This window comes from Peromyscus californicus, unplaced genomic scaffold (genome assembly GCF_007827085.1).
Source record: "Peromyscus californicus insignis strain IS unplaced genomic scaffold, ASM782708v3 Scaffold_16__1_contigs__length_79575227, whole genome shotgun sequence".
Taxonomy (NCBI): Eukaryota; Metazoa; Chordata; class Mammalia; order Rodentia; family Cricetidae; genus Peromyscus; species Peromyscus californicus.
In genome coordinates this window covers 47,037,071-47,056,394 of record NW_026294458.1, presented here as the reverse complement: position 1 = coordinate 47,056,394, position 19,324 = coordinate 47,037,071, and positions in this window count along the sequence as shown.

Below are 19,324 nucleotides of genomic sequence, written 5' to 3'. Positions count from 1 at the left end.
CACACTAAACAAAGTTGAAATGACTTATATTTGACTCATTAAGCCTAAAGACTGAAAGACAAATGACCCACGACCAAGTCCACCTGTCTGATGATCTTTCTAACAATGTACTGAGGAGGGCTGGGTGTGTAGCTCAGTTGAATGAGTCTTGCCTCACATGCAGGAAGCCCTTGAGTGATCCTTGCCACTGTGGAAACCTTGTATGGCTGTGTACACCTGTAGTGCACGCACCAGGAGACAGTGCTAAGTTCAGACTGCTTGTGGTCATCTGTGTCTGTATAGGAGTTGGATGCCAACCTGGGATGCATGAGACACCCGCCCCCAAAAAAATTACTGAGGAAGAATTATTATTGAAGCCTTTAGTTTATGAAATTTGTACACTCTCCTCCAGCTCTTCTCTTCAGCTCTGTTAATGATTACATAATTCTTACTCTTATAATAAGTTGTTTTTGTCTTCCTAAGTTGTATGTTGCTGGGGCTATTGTTTTTTTTTAACTTTGCAATCAATCCTCTTCCCACAGTTACTTGCACAGGATGAACAATAGATAACTTCAGAGTACTAGTTACATGACAGCTTACCTTCCTGTGTACACTGAATGTATTGGTTTATTTACTTTGGCTGACCGTCATTACTGTAGTAGCAATATTTGATGTTACAACCTAGATTTTTTTTTTTTAAGTTATGGTCTCAGTTTGGCCTTGGGTGTCCTGAAATTCACTGTGTAGACTATGCTAGCCTCAACTCATGGAGATCTGCCCGCCTCTGCCTCCTCAGTACTGGGATTAAAGGTATGTACCACTGCACCTGACTAGAACTGGATATAACCCCAGACATTCAAAGATAAGAGCTATAAGGTAACTCTTGCATCTTTATATTGCATATAAAAGGTTAATGTTTAACTCTTTCTGACAAATCATACTCAGAATGAACATTGCCATTTGTTTATTGTCATTCTTTGGAAACGAAGATGCTTTTATATTTTAAAGCTTTTTTTCCATTGTATTTATGTATTTTATATATGTATATGTGTGGGTGTGTGTGCACCATGATTGGCCCACAGAGAAAGCAGGCAGCTTGTGGAAGTATGTTCTCTGCTTGTACCCTGTGGGAAATCAGAGGCTGTCAGGCTTGGGAAAGTGTCTTTACCTGCTGAACCTTCTGCCCAGCTCCCCCTGTTTTTGATGTAACTGTTTCTTAAGCATGCTCTAGGGGTTTCAGGTGCATTGAAACATTGTCATGTGTTCTGCATGGCTGCTTCTTTTTAGTCTTTGAGGACTTGGCCTAGATATGTTTTCTCTCTTCGCTGGAGATCCTCTGCACATCTTTTTGGTTTAGTGTTAGCAATTCCTTTGTTGTAAGTTTCCCAAGTATCCTTCCTACTGGATGTTAAGTTGGGATTACAGTTGTTTCTGTTACATTCTGTTTCTATTACTTGGACTATTACTAGTGTTTAGCGTTTTGTTTTTTGTTTTTCCTTTGTTTCTGTTTTTGTTTTTTGAACTCCTGGAAGTGTGATTGAACCCAGGGCCTCAGGTACACTAGGTAAACACATCACCACTGAGCTATACCTTCTGTCCCTTCCTCCCTTTCCAAGTTTATTTTGAGACAGGGTTGGAGGGTGACCACCTTGCCTCAGCCTCTTGGGAAGCTGGTTTTACATGGCTTGTATCATAGTGCCTGTTACACCAGACTTTGCCTATGTGTTCATGACAAGGCCTGGTGTGGGTGTGCACATGTATTTATATTAGGTGCTCAGTATTTGCTAAATGGATAAAGGCAAAGTTGTCCATTGCTATTTATTTATTCAATATTTATCTCATATTTTATGCATTTTGAGAAGTCTCTTCACGTGTTCTAGGCTGCCCTCAACTCCTTGTCTTCCTGTCTGCTTCTTCCCAGTGATGATATTGCACATATATGCTACTGGAACCAAGTAACAATACTCTGATTGGTAGAATAGTGATGGTCTCAAGGTACTTTTGTAAAAGACAAGGAAATTGAAGCTCCAGTATTTAAGTAACTCACATTTTCAGTTCATTTTATTGATATGGAGGTCGTGTATTTGGCCTTTTTTGAGTTTTGGTTTAAAACTATAAAACCAGTGTTCATTCTTGCATTTTTTTTTGTTTTCAGTCTACTACTTTATTTTGAAATATTTTATTTGTATTTTTGTTATTATTAGTGTATGATGTGTGTTTATGTGTGTGTGTGTTGTGTGCGCATGCACATGCGTAGGCCTGACACAGTATATGTGGGGTCAGGGACAACTTGTGAGAGTTGAGAATTGAGAGTCCTTGGTTCTCTCCTGCTGTCTTGGGTTCCAGGGTTTGAAATCAGGTTGTCAGGGCTGCACAATAAGCGCCTACAGCTTCATAGCCATCTCACTGGACCCTTATTTTGAAGTTCTTTAAGCTCTAATCTGTAACTTCTCATGGAAAAGTAAGCTAAGTGAAGTGGCTTCTGTGTCCTGTGCTTTTGAAATTGCATGCTGCTGTGATTGAATAGTTTCTCAAACATTGATTTACTTTTAAAAGAATTTGTAGTTTTATTGGTGTGGAAATTCTCTATTATCTTACTTTCTCACAAATAATGCTCATTGAAAAACACAATTCTTCAAACAAAAACCCAGGTGGTCGCTTTTAAGGATATGTGTGGGTAGTAATTATATTTCTATTCATAGACGGAAAAAGCCTGGAAGTATGTGATACTAGGAATTTGGAGTTTTATTGCAGCATATGCTATACTTTTAAAGAAGTTCGTGACACAAGAGCTTAGGAAAAGAAAAATCTTGGCAGCCAGGTGTGACGCTGCACACCTTTAATCCCAGCACAGGCAGTTGGGATCTCTGTGAGTTTCAGCCCAGCCTCATTTCTTTAGTGAGTTCCAGGCCAGCCAGGGCTTCTTAAGGAGACTGTTTCAATAAATAAACATAAAGAAAGAAGAAAAGAAGCCAGGTGGCAGTGGCGCCTGCCTTTAATCCCAGCACTTGGGAGGCAGAGCCAGGTGGATCTCTGAGTTTGAGGCCAGCCTGGTCTACAGAGTGAGATCCAGGACAGGCACCAAAACTACACAGAGAAGACCTGTCTCAAAAAACCAAACCAAACCAAACCAAACCAAGCCAAACCAAAATTAAAAAAAAAAAGAAAAGAAAGAAAAGAAAAGGAAAACATACATCTTCTGGAATACATCAGTGTTTGCTCCTAACGTTTTGATTTTCTAAGCATTTATTGAGCACTTGGTGGATGTGAGCTTTCACCATTTTTCTTATGGTGTTCTCCTGTTACTTGTACAAAGTAATTTTTACAGTTTTAAAAGTTTATTTTATTATAGAGTGTTTTCTTGTGATGTCTCCTTGATGCTCTACTACCTGAACTATTTTTATATTTTATACCTCCCTGAAACCAGGTTGAATCGTAGTGGACTGTATCAGTGCTGCTGAAGGGATGGTGATCCTCTGCTCTGTTACTCTGGCAGTTCTGTGCATAGGAACAAATGCCAGAATGCGTCCCATCTCATGTACTTGTACAGATTTTGCATATAATTAATATTTTTCAGATTTTAAATGAAAATGATATCTATTGTTTAGAGCTTCAATAATTTTAATAACTGAACTGGGTGTACTGGCACACACCTTTACTCATAGCACTGGGGACGTAGAGGCAGGTGGATGGATCTCTGTGAGTTCGAGGCTAGCCTGATCTACATAGTGAGTTTCAGGACAGCCAGAACTACATAGTGAGACTCTGTCTCAAAATAAAAAAGATTTAGCCGGGCGGTGGTGGCGCACGCCTTTAATCCCAGCACTCGGGAGGCAGAGCCAGGCGGATCTCTGTGAGTTCAAGGCCAGCCTGGTCTCCAAAGTGAGTTCCAGGAAAGGCGCAAAGCTACACAGAGAAACCCTGTCTCGAAAAACCAAAAAAAAAAAAAAAAAAAAAAAAAAAAAAGGATTTAAAAGTAAGTTATACAACATAATACCCATCTTGCTTCCTCATGAATTATACTTACTGGAAAACAGAATTGATTCTTCAAGCACATGTGTGCAGAGGCTGGAGATGGCTCAGTGGATAAGAGCATCTCCTGCTGTTGCAGAGGAACTATATTCAATTTCCAACTGTATTTAAAAACCCACATGGCAGCTCACAACCATCTGTAACTATAGTTCCAGGAGATCTGATACCATCTTCTGGCCTATATACATGGATACATACATGTAGGCAAAACTCATACAGGTAAAAATTAAAATAGATCTTAAAAAAATCATGTATACTTTTAAGTGTGATTAGTACTTGAATTTTTTTTTTCTGTATTTTGTTGAGACAGGGTTTTCCAGTGTAGCTGTGGCTGTCCTGGAACTCACTTATGTAAACCATGCTGCCTAGAATTCACAAAAATCTGCCTGCCTCTGCCTCCCAAGCTAATATTTGAATTTTTATTTGCAGTGGGCTAATACCCAGAAAAGTGATATGAAAAATTTTATATTATACTAGAACCAAAAAGGGAAAACTGTGTTAAGTCTTTAACTTTTAACAAAAATGTATTAAGTCTATAAACAATATATAATGTTTTCTAACCATAAGCTCTAAAGTGTTTTGCTAAGCTGTTTGTTGTGCTTTTAAGTATGTTTATAGTATATTCCTGTGTTTTTAATCAAGAAACGTACAAAGTGGTTTGACAGAAACCAAATGCAAGGAAATTCTCTGTGTCTGATGGTTCGACCTGGGATCTTGTGATGTGTAAAAGCAGTACACAGAAGTGTCTTTCAGTTCCACCTGCTGTAGATCCATACACACACAGGGAAGATTGTATTTTGTAACCATTCCTGTAAATGCCATACTGTAAATGGTGGAAAGATGTGTGTAAATTCAGAGAAACTGTGTGTGCCATGCAGGAAATCCTGTAGACGCAGTGTTTTCAATCATCTGAAACACACAAAGAAGGACATTGATGACCATCTGAAGGGATTTGAGCCTGAAATTCTTTTATTATTGATCACAAGTATAATGCATGTCAAATGGCTATTTGATGCCACCAAAATTTCATACTATTATTTTGGTTTTTTTTAATAGAAGCTTTTATTTTTAGCCATTTCATACATGTAAACAAAGATTCTTGGCCGTGTCCACCCCAACTCTCCTCCCTAATCTCCCTTCCTCCCCCGGCAATCCCAGTATATATCCTCCCCTCTCCGTGTCCTCCACCCCCTTTTTGTAGCTCATAGTCCAGTTGGGGATATTCGTGGGAATGCTGACTATCTTGTTGCCTTGACCTGGTGCAGGCAACCATAGCTGCCGTGAGTTCATGAGCACATTGGCCACGTCCTGTCCAGATGACAGTGTTTCACAACATTCGTCCCTGTCCTTCAGCTACATTATTTCTAAAGCATATCGACTTCTCTGGTAAGGGATTTCATTAGGTAATTATTTCCTATGTTAGATAATACTTGGTTCACCATGCCAGGTAGATGAAACAAAAATTAGAAACATAGAATTTTTTTTAGAGTGGAAAGGTTTTTTTTTAAATGTTTTCATTAAGAAATTCTTTATTCATTTTGCATACCAACCACAGATCCTCCTCTCTTCCCTCCTCTAGCCCCCCAGTCTTCCCCTCCAACCCATCACCCCCCGCCCCATTCCCTCCTCAGACAAGGTAAGGCCTCCCAGCAGAGCCTGGTACATTCAGTTGAGGCAGGTCCAAAAACACCCCCTCCCCCTCCTCCTGCATCAAGGCTGTGCAAGGTGTCCCCCCATAGGTAGTGGGCTCCAAAAAGCTAGCTCATGCACCAGGGATGGATCCTGATCCTACTGCTAGGGGCCCCCTTAAGCAGATCAAGCTACACAACTATCTTGCTTATATAGAGGGCCCAGTCCAGTCCCATGGAGGCTCCACAGCTGTTGGTCTAAAGTTCATGAGTTTCCACTATCTTGATTCAGTTGTCTCTGTAGGTATCCGCATCATGATCTTGATGCCCCTTGCTCATAGGATCCCTCTTCTCTCTCTTCGATTGGACTCCCGGAGCTCTGCTTGGTGCTTAGCTGTGGATCTCTGCATCTGCTTCCACCAGTTACTGGATAAAAGCTCTATGATGACAGGGTATTCACCAATCTGATTACTGGGGTAGGCCAGTTCAGGCACCCTCTCCTTTATTGCTAGTAGTCTAAGCTAGGGTCATCTTTGTGGATTCCTGGGAACTTCCCTAGCACCCGGTTTCTCCCTATCCCCATGTCTCCCTCTATCATGGTATCTCTTTCATTGCTCTCTCACTCCGTCCCTGTTCCAACTTGACAATCCTTTCTCATCCCCCATCCCCTACCCTCCATCCTCCCCCCCATCCCCAGGTTACTCATGGAGATCTCATCTACTTCCCCTTCCCAGGGCAATCTACCAATCCCACAGCTCCCCAGAGTTTTCTTGGTATGAGCATCAGGAAATATTAGGTATAAGGAATTAGATTACGGAGATAAACAGATAGAAAATAAAGGATAGCCTCAAGAGGGCCTGGAACATTTTCCAACGGGCCCTGACTGTCTTTGCCCCAGGGTATTTATAGAGACGCCAAGGGGTGGAGCAAAAGACCTCCCCCCAGCACAGCCAAGTGCAGACCATCTCAGACACCTGCACTCAGGACTGTGGTCCTAATCATCCTCTACGACCTGCGGGGTAAAGCCACAAGGAACCTGAGAACGGGCTCCCACAGAGCTCCTGCTGCTTTAACTGGGGACTTGGGTTTAATCCTCAGCACTCATGTGGCAGTTCACAACCATCTGTAACTCTAATTTCAGGGGATCTGGTGGCCTCCGTGGGTACAAAGCATGCATGTGGTACACAGACATACATGTAGACAAACTTTATACACATAAAAATAAGCTTAAAAAATAGCATAACTGAGTGGCAGTGTGGAAACAAAAAGGCAGACTGTGAGCCCAGCACAAGTCCTGACTTGTGCTCTTGAAGTTACTTAATTTTCAAACAAAATTCACGATATGAAACATTTGACATTGTATATTACATGTATAAACAAAATGGCCTTAATTTCCTGTTCTGCTTTTCTCTGAAAACCCAGAAATACAGAAAATGACTATGCTAGAAAATAAGCTTTGGTATGGACTAAGCCCATCATCCTTAGTACCATGTCATTTCTGTGATGATGCAGTGTAAGCTTTGGCAACCCCGAAGGTGACAGGTAAATGAAGACACAACAGAAAAGCCAACAACACTTCCCTTTCTTTTTTTTTTTTTTTTTTTTAAAGATTTATTTATTATGTATACAGCATGTGTGCCTACATGCCAGAGGAGGGCACCAGATCTCGTTACAGATGGTTGTGAGCCACCACGTGGTTGCTGGGAATTGAACTCAGGACCTCTGGAAGAGCAGTCAGTGCTCTTAACCTCTGAGCCATCTCTCCAGCCCCAACACTTCCCTTTCTTAAGAGTGGTTAACTGGATATATAAGGTCAGCATGGTGGTTCATTGTTGAAGGGAGTAGAAGTAAATTTGGATTTCTTGAATTATGGTATAATGCTGGAGGAAATACTGGGCAGAAAGTCACACTACCTTCCCACACTACCTGTGTATAGCGCAGGCAGAAACTAAAAACATTTCTTTGAGATACTGTTTAGTGACGGACTTTCCTGTACTATTAGGAACCTTGCAAAAATGGCATGTGAACAAAGCATTGCCTTGAAAGAGCTGGTTATTTTAAGATTCTGAAGTCATGTGACTGTATACATGGTTCAATTCTACAGAGCTGCTTATCTCTTCGGCAATGTCTTGGTGTTTTGCATACTGCAGAAACTGTTGGGGCTTAGTTCAAACCACATCCGAATACTGTGACTGCTATGAAAGAGCACTTCTTTCTGGAGCTGACAAAAAGGCAGACTGCGAGCCCATCTGAGATCATCTGTGGACAGATTTGTTTCTTTTCCTGTATGTAGGTAGCAAGGTTAAAAGAGAAAGTTTATGGTCAAAAATATTTATATAGGTTGATTGGTACATAGAGCTCCCTGAAAAGCCTGCTTCCAGAACTCTGCTGAAAGACATCAGAGGCTGTGCTGGGCGGACTGTGTGCTGTCACAAATCAGGAATGAAAAACCTGCTTCCAGAACTCTTCTTGTGTGCTATCACAAATCAGTAATCACTTTTTCACAAAGCAATTGACTGAAGTTATCTGTGTTGCAGCAGCTTTTAGTGCTCCTTTTTTAAAAATAAACTTGATGGTCTGACTATTTAGCTAATAATTAGACTACCTATCATGTAGTAGTAGTAGGACTGAATAAAAATGAGAAAGAGAGCAGAGAGTAGGCTCAGTGGTTAAGAACACTAGAGGCTCTTAAGAAGGACCAGAGTTTGGTTCCCAGCATTCACATTGGACACTTCAAAACTGCCCAGAACTCTAGTTCCAGGGAATCTAATGTCTACTTCTGGCCTCCAAGAGCAAACACACACACACACACACACACACACACACACACACACACACACACACACCATAATACACAATAATATTTTTTAAGTATGTTGTTAGACACAGGATTGCATTCACTTTAGAGACTTCTTTGCATCCCAAGAGTAACTGCCAACTCTACAGGCTTCTGGGACCTAGGGCTAGGCATGTTTCCACTTGTTCCACAGGCCCCTGGTTGCATGTGTGCACCCAGGTGTGGCACACCTAGCAGAGGGGTGTCTCTGAGTACATCCGAGTTGGAAAAGCAAACACAGCCTTCAATTCTACAGCTGAGCATGCAAACTGAGCGAACCAGAACTCTGCCAGCCAGTGCCAGTGTTTTCAGAGCCTGTCCATCAGTAAGCTACTCCAGACAGAAAGGAGCCTTTGGACACCCAAGTGGCCCACATCTCAGAATTCTAGGTAAACCACATATGGAATGAGGAAGCTCTGGGGGCTGAGCAGTTCTTGACCCTCCCCATGGAGTTCTCACATATTTCTACAATGTATGGGATCATATATTCCCACCCCTGCCTCCCTCCCTAGAACTCCCACCCCATCTGTCTCCCAGCTTCATGTCCCTTTTTTCTTGTCATTGTTATTAATAACCCCCTGTGTCCAGCTAGCAAAGTTCATGGTTGTGTGGCCATCCGCTGAGACATTGGTAACCTACCAATGGCCACTCCCTACTTTTCTATGTGTCATTTTCCTGCTCCTCCCCCTGCGTTTTTGGCTATCATTCATCCCTTTCTTGATTATTGAGCTCATTCTTCTCTTTAGAATTTATATTTTACTATCATGATTTTTGTTATTCATGGGTATGGAGGAAACTTATAATCCACCGTCTTACCCCAGCACACCTGATAAATCTCTTATGCTAGCATAAGTACTTGCTCTACTCCTCATGGCATTAGCATCCATGTTCTCAGTGCACCAACCCCCCCCCCCCCTTGCTGTGGATAGGCCTTTCTACTGTTGTCTGAGAGAGATTAATGCCACATTGCCTAAGGAAATGCCGGCAGCCTTCATTGAGTCAGTTACTGAATAGAAACTATGATTCTCTCAAGGCCTACGTCTACCACTTTTATTGTCTTTCAAATCTATAGCTGGATTCAAGCCCTACCTGACCCATAAAGGCCAGGTACAAATTAAGACTCAGGAGCAAATATGTTGTACCCCAAAAATGCTGCTTGGATTCTTTTTTCTTATTTATTTATTTTTTCGTTTTATGTACCAACCCTAGTTCCTCCTCCCTCCCATTCTCCTGCCCCCACCCCCACCTCCCCCATGTGACCCACCTTCCACTCCTCAGAGGGGATAAAGCCTCCCTTGGGAAGTTGACAAGTCTGACATACCAAGTTGAGACAGGATCAAGCCCCTCCCCCCTGCATCAAGGCTGAGCAGTGTATCTTACCACAGGGAATGGGCTCCAAAAAGCCAGTTCATGGACCTGGGATAAGTCCTGGTACCATTGCCAGGGGCCCCACAAGCAGATCAAGCCACACAACTGACACCCATATTCAGAGTGCCTTAGTCGGGTCCCATGCAGGTTCCCTAGCTGTCAGTCCGGAGTCTGTGAGCTCGTACTAGCTTGCGTCAGTTGTCTGAGTGGTTTTCCTCAGACCTCACTTGCTCCTGTGATCCCTCCTCCCTCTCTTCAATTGAAGTCTAGGAGCTCAGCCCAGTGCTTGGCTGTGGATCACTGCATCTGCTTCCATCAGTTATTGGATGTAGGTTTTATGATGACAATTAGGGTAATCACCAATCTGATTACAGGAGAAGGCCAGTTCAGGCACCGTCTCCACTATTGCTAGGAGTCTTAGCTGGGGTCAAACTTGTGGATTCCTGGAAATTTCCATAGCACCAGGTTCCTCCCTAACCCCACAATGGCTCCTTCTATCAAGATATCTCTTTCATTGCTCTCCCTCGCCATCCCTCCCCAACTTGCCATCTTGATTCCTCATGTTCTCATCCTCCACCCCCTCCCTTCCACTCCCACTCCCAGTTTACCCAGGAGATCTTGACTATTTCCTCTTCCTGGGGCCCTCCATGAATGTCCCTCTTAGGGTTCTCCTTTTTACCTAGCTTCTCTGGGGTTGTGGATTGTAGCCTGGATATCTTTTGCTTTGCATCTAATATCCACTTATGAGTGAGTACATACCATGTTTGTCTTTATGGGTCTGGGTTACCTCACTCAGGATGACTTTTTTTAGTTTCATCCATTTGCCTGCAAATTTCATGATGTCATTGTTTTTTACTGCTGAGTAGCACTCCATTGTGTATATGTACCACATTTTCTTTATCGATTCTTCAGTTGAGGGGCACCTAGGCTGTTTCCACGTTCTGGCTATTACAAATAATGCTGCTATGAACATAGTTGAGCAAGTGTCCTTGTAGTATGGTTGAGCATCTTTTGGATATATGCCCAAGAGCAGTATAGCTGGGTCTTGAGGTAGGTTGGTTCCCAATTTTCTGTGAAACTGCCATACTGATTTCCAGAGTGGCTGTACAAGTTTGTACTCCCACCAACAGTGGAGGAGTGTTCCTTTACTCCACATCTCCAACATAATATCTTCAATGTATTTGATCTTAGCCATTCTGACAGGTGTAAGATGGTATCTCAGAGTCGTATTGATTTGCATTTCCCTGATGGCTAAGGTTGTTGAGTAATTCCTTAGATATCTTTCGGCAATTTGAGATTCTTCTGTTGAAAATTCTCTGTTTAGATCTGTACTCATTTTCTAATGAGATTATTTGGTATTTTGATGTCTAGTTTCTTGAAATCTTTATATATTTTGGAGATCAGCCCTCTGTCAAATGTGGAGTTGATGAAGATCTTTTTCTGTTCTGTACGCTACCATTTTGTCTTATGGACCATATCCTATGCCTTACAGAAGCTTTTCAGTTTCAGGAGGTCCCATTTACTAATTGTTGCTCTCAGTGTCTGTGCTACGGATGTTATATTTAGGAAGTGATCTACTGTGTCAGTGTGTTGAAAGCTACTTCCCACTTTCTCTTCTATCAGGTTCAATGTAACTGGATTTATGTCAAGGTCCTTGATCCATTTGGGCTTGAGTTTTGTGCTTGTCAATAGATACAGATCTATTTGTATTCTTCTATATGTCAACATCCAGTTATGCCAGCACCATTTGTTGAAGATGCTTTCTTTTTTCTGTTGTACAGTTTTGGCTTTTTTTTTTGGTCAAAAATCAGATGTACATAGGTGTGTGGATTAATGTCAGGGTCTTCAATTCGATTTCATTGATCCACGTATCTGTTTTTATGCCAATGCCAATACCTGTTTTTATTACTATAGCTCTATAATAGAGCTTGAAGTCAGGGATAGTGATACCTCTGGAAGTTCCCTTATTATACAGGATTATTTTAGCTATCCTGGGTTTTTTGTTTTTCCATATGAAGTTGAGTATTGTTCTTGGAGGTCTGTGAAGAATTGTGTTGGAATTTTGATGGGGATTGCATTGAATCTGTAGATTGCTTTTAGTAAGATTGCCATTTTTACTATGTTAATTCTACCTATCCGAGAGCACGGGAGATCTTTTCCATTTTCTGATATCTTAGTTAATTTCTTTCTTCAAAGACTTTTAAGTTCTTGTCATACAGGTCTTTCACTTGTTTGGTTAGAGTTAACCCAAGATATTTTATGTTATTTGTGGCTATTGTAAAGGGTTATGTTTCTCTGAATCTTCTAACTTGAACAGTCATACTCTGGTGTGACCTGAAGGCAGCACATGGGACAGGATTCAGTATTTGCTCTCCTGGGTTTGGGTCTAATCTTTACTTTCTATTTCCATATTTATCCTTTGAGAATGGAGATGTTTACCTAGTGCAATTATGTCCTGACAACATTTCATTTTATTTTATACATTTCCACAGTTAAGACTTTGCATTGACAATGATATTAAGAAAGAGGAACTCTTATCCTTTCCTATGGTAATGGAAACTGTTGTAGCCACTAGGGAAGTTAGTGTGTTGGTTCCTCAAAATACTAAAAATATAACTACTACATGACCAAGCTATTCTACTCCTAGGTAAATACCAAAAACCTCTAAATCATCACACCACAGAGATATTGCCTATCAATGTTTATTTCTGCATTCTTCACAGTAGCAAAGAAATGGAATAGGCTTAGACACTGACCAACAGATAAGTGGCTAAAGAAAGCATGTATACATATACACAATGAAGTCTTATGCAGCCATAAAGAAAAACAAAACCATTAATGACATATACAGAAAAATGGATGCAACTGGAGGTCATTACATAAAGTGAAATAAGCCAGGTTCAGAAAGACAAATACCAAGTTTTCTCTCATACACACAATTTACATCAATTAATACAATTAATCTTTCTCCACCTTTCTCACTGTGTGTGTGTGTGTGTGTGTGTGTGTGTGTGTGTATGCCATAAAAGCAGAAAGGGGACCGTGAGATGGGGGAGAGATCTCAAGGTTTGAGGGAAAGATGAAGGGAGATAAGAGAGTAATGGACTGCAAATGACAGGAGAGCAGAACTACTTAGTGGATATCAGACTGGGAGGCATTGGAGAAGGGTTAATCAGAACATAGGAAAATGACATACATATATGAAGATGCTATAATGAAATGCATTGCATTTTAACTAAAACAATAATAAAGGAGAGGAAGTTTGCTGAGCTTTCAGAAGACCTTAGACTTTTGACCAATGCTGAAACTCTAAAGTCAATGAGAGCTCCTGTAGGTGGACTGAATGTGTCTTGCATTGTGCAATGGATATGAGCATTTTTAAACTGGGGCAAAGCATTATGGCTTAGATCTTCACTATCTCCAAATGTCTGCTATGAAAAATTGACCAGAGTTGGGCCACTTGGAAGACTTTGATCTCATGAATAGGCTAGTCCATGTATGGATTCATAGCTCAGTGAGTTTTAGGAGAAAGACTTTATTATAAAGGTGAGCTCTCGCCGGGTGGTGGTGGCGCACGCCTTTAATCCCAGCACTCGGGAGGCAGAGGCAGGCGCATCTTTGTGAGTTCGAGGCCAGCCTGGTCTACAGAGCGAGATCCAGGAAAGGCAAAGCTACACAGGGAAATCCTGTCAAAAAAAAAAAAAGTGAGCTCTCTCTCTTCTCTGTCCACAGTGTGTTAAACCTTCCCCAAGTGAGTTAGTTGTATCACATAATTTGTCATAGTTGTGGAAAAGGGAGTAACAAAGTGGCGTATGTAAATTTTACGTAAGTGTTGAGCTCTAGTTAATTATAAAAGATATGATCCTGGGCAACATTAAAATTTAAGGCACTTAATTGGGACCCCAGATCTGTGGATCAGGGAGCACTAACCTGTACTGATAGCTTGAAGTCCACTGAAAGGGTGCAAAGGGAAAACAGAAGTATTCATGAAATATGATAAAAGTATTTGGTTGGCTAAAGTATATTAGGAACTTTAAAGCCATTAGAGAAATTAGTTGGGACTTTCTGGTTGGTAAATTTCCTAATTACAGGCTAGTTGGCAGTTTCCAATCACCCATTCCCCAGTTAGTAGTTATTTGGCAGTCTCTGATTTGTTTAGACTAATTAATTTTTCCTCATAGATTCGCTTACATTGAGTTGAATTTGTTTTGCTTTTGTAAGAACTTAGGGCAAGAGCTACATATGGCCACTGTCCACAGTAAATTATTTTGATAATTTCATGCAGAAGTATTCATGCAGAGAAATCTACCAGTATCTGTAATTGACTTGATTATTGGTGTCAAGAATGATCTATGGGAGACACATCATAAAGCAAGTGTCCGGAAATAGTTCACAGCAGGGCTTTTGTGGTAAATGTATAACCACTCACATTATTTCAACCTTGTCCTTTAAAAGAAATTTAATAGTAAAATGTTAAAGAAAAAAATGTAGAAACAGAACAAACACTATTTTGTTTCAAGTAAAACAATACTTTCCTGGTGAGAATTGCCAAAACATTACTTAAGTTTACCATTAATTTTTATTTCCTGGTGCCAGAGTTATTAATGGTTTTGTAGATGCTAAGACAAATACTAATGTCCTTTAAAATAAAATAACAAAACAATGCACTGAAAATTGAGGCAAGAAGTACTATTAACACAATGAGATCTAACTGAAATGATACAACATATGTTATAAATCTCAAACTTGGAGAAACTCCAGTTATTTTTATCCATATTAACTTGTAAACATTTAAATTTCACCTAGAAGTTGCTCATGTCAGTAAATAGCTCATCAGGATATATATAGTATGGATATTTAATGTGACTATCAATTAACTAAGCAATAAGTAAAATCAAAGCCTAAATACTAAAGGTAAATTTTAAAGCCTGACTAAAAAAAATAGGGTTTTCATAGTCATTTTTGAATGAGCTGATATATTTTAATTTTTAAAGTAAATTAGCTCCAATTAATGGATTTGTCCATACTGATATATTACTAGTTTTCTAGTTTCTGATATATTTATAATTTTGATAAAAATTCTGGTTTCTCCACTTTTGAGTATAAACTTTACATTATTAATTTTAATATCATTTAAACATGTCAACTATATTCCATTTTACTAGAAACAAATTTGTAAAGGTCCAGATAGCACAAAATGATATTGCAAATGGTATCTCCTTTGCGTTTGCATCCATTCTTGGTTGGTCACATTTTTTTCACTTGATATTAAGAAGAACTAAAGCTCTCTCTCCTTTCGTTGCTCAGAACCTGATGCCTTTCAGGATCTTTTGGGCGGAAGGCCCCGTCTTGCAACATTTTACAGAGAATGTGGAAATTTACTGACATCTGGTGGCCAAGATAGTTCTCTGAGTGCTTTATGTCCACGTCATAGGATTGGCTTCCTAGTGGTCATCCAATGAGGAAATGCATCCTCCTGAAAGTTCCTGAAGACTGTAATGGTTTCTGAAGTCCTGTCTCAAGGGGTTGCCCCTTAGCTGCAAAGAACTAACTGGGGGAGCAAGACCCGTGGTTCAACCCCAGCTTCGCACCACAAAACAAGATACAAGACACCTCAGGTTCTATGTTATTAAATTTAAATTAATAATTAGCATGTGTGTGCACACGTGCGTGTGTGGAGGTCAGAGAACAACACTTTCAGAAGTGAGTTCTCTCCTTCCAATGTGGTATCTGGGATCAAACTCAGGTCCTCCGGGGTGGCAGCAGAAGTCTTGACCTGCTAAGGCCTATTGCTACTCCCCCACAGCTCCCCCGTCCCTGTCAGTTTTGAATGATAGGTCCATGACAAGGATTAACTATGGCTGTGATGAATCTTCCATTCTTGGGCAGAAGAGGGAGGGGGTAGTGGGATAGCTACAGGAAGACGACTGGGGAGGAGTCCCCATGAGATTCCCACAGTGAAAGTTAATAGCTGATCTTGTGACTTAGAAAGGGTATTTTAATCACCACTAAGGAGAAGTCAAAGGATTCCTGTGGGCTGCACAGGGGAAGGGACATTGAGTTGCTATTCATTTTCTGTCCATGTGACCTGTCTTCCCCTCCCCTCCCCACCCCATGTGCCCTTTCTCCTGTTAAGGATTCAAACTGAACTCTCAGGCAATCAGGCAAGCTAGCCTCTCCTGCAGCATCATATTCCTTTTGCAGATTGCTGTTCCCTGGGCTTGTCCCAGTCCCTCCCCATTAATGTCATCCTGGTGACGAAGGAAGATGGTGTTGACATGGAGTTCTGGAATGCCAGTTTATGTTATGCAAATCTGAAAAAAGAAAAACTAGGATTTTGCACATCAAAAATAACTTTGCTTTTTAACAATTTAAATACAAATAACTTTATAGCTAGACAAGATAGGCATGGGGCAGGGAATTTTTAGGAAATATAAATGTTTATGGTTGGCAAATACTTACTCTGACTTTTTTCCGTGTAGTGACTCAGATATCTTCACAATGTTATCTGGAGAGAGAGAGAGAGAGAGAGAGAGAGAGAGAGAGAGAGAGAGAGAGAGAGAGAGGGAGGGAGGGAGGGAGGGAGGGGGGGGGGAGGGAGGGAGGGAGGGAGGGAGGGAGGGAGGGAGGGAGAGAGAGAGAGAGAGAGAGAGAGAGAGAGAGAGAGAGAGAGAGAGAGAGAGAGAGAGAGGATGGGAGCACACACATTACTAAATGCATTGTTTTCTGGGTACCATTCCTAATCAGTTGGTGTTAGAAGGAGACAGAACACCCAGGTCAAGCCAGGTCAAGAAGTCTTCTGTGCTTCATAGAAAGTCCTCTTGTTCTATACTTCAAAGGGGCCACCAGTGGGAAGGATCAGGAGTTCAAGGCTAGTGTCAGCTACAAAGGGACTGTGTGCTTGAGTGGCAAGGTTATAATTTGGTAATATGGTCAATTATTCCAGTTATGGATTTTATTATGCTGCATCAGTGTGGGGTAGACCTTTCAATGCTTTGTAATGTAGAAATACTTAATGCATTTTTTTAATGGGAGATGATTAGTAGTGTAGAGATTCCTTCATGTGATTATAGTGATTGCATACAGACTTGGCTTCAGAACTTAAAGCTGTATTTCTAATATAATTATAATATATAAGTAGATTTTGTAGGTTAATGATGCTACTTATATTTTACCTGTATGTATGAATACGTATTTGTTTATAGTCTACTTGTGATTTCAGTGAAAATTTACCTTTGCAATTTAAGTGTTTTTAATTAAAATATTTAATATAAATAATGCATTTCATCATGTAATTATATAGCATCGAATTTGGAGAACTCTTACTGATTATTAAGCCTCTGTAAAAAATAAAGCAGAAATTGCTCTTTGACCGTGGTCATGATTTGAATCAAAGTTCTCCAGTGAAACAGAACTGCTGGACAATTTCTTAGGAGAAATGGGATCATACCACTGTGCAGAGATCTTCTTGGTCTGCCACTTGCATTTGCAAGACCTAGGAGAGCAAGTTCTGTAGCTCAGCCTGAGGGCAGAATAAGGTGAGCAGCCTCAGCTTTAATGGGGAGGAGTAGACAAGAGGGGGTCCCTCCTCCTTCTGTCTTTCATTCTATTCAGGTCCTCAGAAGTTCCAAAAGTGCCCACCTGCTCTCAGGAGGGCTGTCCATCACCTGAGGTCCACTGGCTTAGTTTCTAATCTCATCCAGAAACACTTGAACAGAAAGAGTTGCAAACTGTCTTAGTAAGCAGAATGGAATGTTCCAGTCTCAGGGCAAACTACTATACAGCACCTGTATAGGTGAATTCTAAGCCCCATTTTCAGTGAGAGATCCTTTCTTTTTTTTTTTTTTTTGGTTTTTCGAGACAGGGTTTCTCTGTGTAGCTTTGCGCCTTTCCTGGAACTCACTTGGTAGCCCAGGCTGGCCTCGAACTCACAGAGATCTGGCTCTGCCTCCCGAGTGCTGGGATTAAAGGCGTGCGCCACCACTGCCCGGCGAGAGATCCTTTCTTAAACAATATGATGGAAACTTATAAGGACACCTAATGTTGACCTTAGTGTCCAAACACAAGAACACACATGGGCATACATGTGCACCTGCATACCCATGACCGTGTACAGACATACACACATAGGAAACAGCTTTATGAAACTTATCATATTTACAATGGATTTGCTTGCAAAGTTTTTCATTAACAAAGAGATAATAATGGCACAAAACACGTGGAGCCTTGATAGAGAGCTGACAACTCTCATATGTGAGGTATTCTTAGGAAACAACTTCAGTATTTTGGACAAGAGATGATGGCACAGTACCCATTACTGGGACAGTAGAGTGAGAAGTGGGGAAGGAAATTTAGGCAGGAAAAATGGTGTTGAGGTAAGAATGAGACAGGTCAGAGTGTGACTGAGCAGAGTAGAGGGCAGATATGTAAGAGGGTGGGCAATTCCAAGGTTTAAGGTTTGCGGCTTTAATAGAAATCAATGTCAGTGCAAAATGCTTGTCAAGGAAGATAAGGAGTATAGTTGGAGCCACACTGAATTTGATAGACTTCCTACAGAGATACCAGTCTCCCAAGATCCATGAACCTTCCCATTGATGATGCCTGAAACCATGTAGTTATGACTGCATCCAAAACAAACAACAACAACCACCCCACAGGTATAGAAGGTATTAGTGAGCAATGAATCTTCTGGACTGGCTATTTTTGGAGTGCTGTAAGAGAAGGTTGCACAGCCAGTTCTAAGAAAGCTACTAAGTAGGTCTCCACCGCTCACTCTGAAGCAATATGAGGCTTTAGAACTGACTTTGATGACTCATAGACCACTGTGACTACTGAAAATGTTTTAATAGAGTGTCCAAGCATGCAGTACTTCAGTTAAACCCATAATGATGTAGGCTTATAAGTTAGTTTTGAAGCAAATGCATGCTTAAATGCTATTTTAATTAATTGTGACATCTCGTCACAGTCTGCTGAGAGTTTTAAACTTCCCTTCCTATTTGCCATTCTTTGAGGGATGTTCTCACCTCCTGGGTATTTGCCAACCAAAAGTTTCTAGAAATAGTTACGGAAGAAACGAAGCATAGTGAAAGTTTAGCTTCATTTACTCTTCATCGACAGAAGCGTCTTCACAATCCCTAAGGTTTCCAAAGTGACTTGCTCCAGTGAGTTTAGTGGTAGAAATGACTGTTCTGTTTACCGACAGCTGCTTCCTTTGAACTTATGGAATTAATTTACATCTTTCTCTCTAACTGGTGTTACCAGTCTGTCAAGCACATGACAAAGCCTGTCCCTCAGATAACTAGATTATTTGGATGTTCGGTGCACTGAAGATTTTTATCAAGAACGTTTGTATGGTGCCATTTCTCTTTCTCAAAACCCATAGCTGCTGTCCCGTTAAAGCACTTCTAAAAAAAAAAAACAACAAAACAAAACAAAACAAAAAACTCCATAAATTCCATGTGTAGCAACTGCTTTAAAACTG